The sequence below is a fragment of the Somniosus microcephalus genome, unplaced genomic scaffold (genome assembly GCF_052327205.1).
Source record: "Somniosus microcephalus isolate GS21.2 unplaced genomic scaffold, FLI_Smic_1.0 unresolved_chr5, whole genome shotgun sequence".
Lineage (NCBI taxonomy): Eukaryota > Metazoa > Chordata > Chondrichthyes > Squaliformes > Somniosidae > Somniosus > Somniosus microcephalus.
Genome location: NW_028225183.1, coordinates 45,343,167 through 45,344,769, shown reverse-complemented (window position 1 = coordinate 45,344,769; position 1,603 = coordinate 45,343,167). Strand labels below are relative to the sequence as shown.

Here is a 1,603-nt window from a genome sequence, read left to right as displayed (position 1 = left end):
CCCAGTCGCTCTCTCTTCCCCCCCCAGTCGCTCTCTCTCTTCCCCCCCGTCACTCTCTCTCTTCCCCCCAGTCGCTCTCTCTCTCTTCCCCCCAATCGCTCTCTCTCTCTCTTCCCCCCAGTCGCTCTCTCTCTCTTCCCCCCAGTCGCTCTCTCTCTCTTCCCCCCAGTCGCTCTCTCTCTCTTCCCCCCAGTCACTCTCTCTCTCTCTTCCCCCGTCGCTCTCTCTCTCTCTCTTCTCCCCAGTCGCGCTCTCTCTTCCCCCCAGTCACTCTCTCTCTCTCTCTTCCCCCCAGTCGCTCTCTCTCTCTTCCCCCCAGTCGCTCTCTCTCTCTTCCCCCCAGTCGCTCTCTCTCTCTTCCCCCCAGTCGCTCTCTCTCTTCCCCCCAGTCGCTGTCTCTCTTCCCCCCAGTCGCTCTCTCTCTCTCTTCCAACAACAACATGCCCTTGAAAAAGCCTCGGCACCGCCGGGCACTCCAGCTAGTCGGCAATATATTAATGAACCATCCTCGTAAGACAGGCCATCAGTGACCATTTTTATTGAGAGCAGATTAGAAATACATAAAGAACAGAGTATAAATAAGGTTGGGTTGTAATTCATGACAGCATTCAAGAATGTGAGATTGTGGTGAGCGCTAAATCTGATTGGATGTGTAAAGAGGCCAATCGGAGAGTTAAAGAACAAAGGATATTGACCATACTGCCAATAAACCAATCAGAATCGTTGCCTCCACTCATCCCTCATTAGCATAGCTCTGTGGGACGGACCGTGCGGCTGCCTATATCAGGCGAGCTGATAGCAGCTTTTCCTTATATCTTTGCTCCTTGAAAGAGAAAATGGTTGACGAGAAGAAATCAGCTGCCAAGAAAGGCGCCAAAAAAATCGTGAAGAAAGCGGCACCGAAGGGCGGCAAGAAGCGCAGAAAGTCGAGGAGGGAGAGTTACTCCATCTACATTTACAAAGTGATGAAGCAGGTTCACCCCGACACCGGCATCTCCTCCAAGGCCATGAGCATCATGAACTCGTTTGTGAACGATATTTTCGAGCGCATCGCGGGTGAGGCTTCCCGCCTGACCCATTACAACAAGCGGCACACTATCAGCTCCCGGGAGATCCAGACAGCCGTGCGCCTGCTGCTGCCCGGGGAGCTGGCCAAGCACGCCGTGTCGGAAGGGACAAAGGCGGTGACCAAATACACCAGCTCCAAGTAAAACTCCACGCTGTCCTGAAAGAACAAACCCCAAACACAACGGCTCTTTTAAGAGCCACCCACAACCTCTCTGAAAGATCTACACATCGCATCTCCCTTTAGAATCAATTTACTGTAATCATTTCCTGAACAAGTGTGTTTGAGAACGTTTGAAGTTCCAGCTGTCAATTTAGTTTTGAATTTTCAGATAAGCAGTTTCACTGACCGGATCGACCTTAGTGTCGCCGTTGTATTTCCCGCTCAGTAAACTACAAACACGGTCCCTGATCGCTCTTTCCCTTTGATCTCAGACCCGTTCACTTGCAGCTCCTTCCGATGAATTAAAAGCTTGTTTTTGAGATGAGACTTGGATTTCATTCACCTCAATCGCTGCAAAAACATTTTCATTTTTAT

At 50.8% G+C, this 1,603-nt stretch overlaps 1 pseudogene; it reads left to right on the top strand.

The window, feature by feature from the left end:
* The first annotated feature begins 380 nt into the window (after positions 1–380).
* LOC147088085 (histone H2B pseudogene) lies at positions 381–1,243 on the top strand (annotated as a pseudogene).
* The last annotated feature ends 360 nt before the right edge of the window (positions 1,244–1,603 follow it).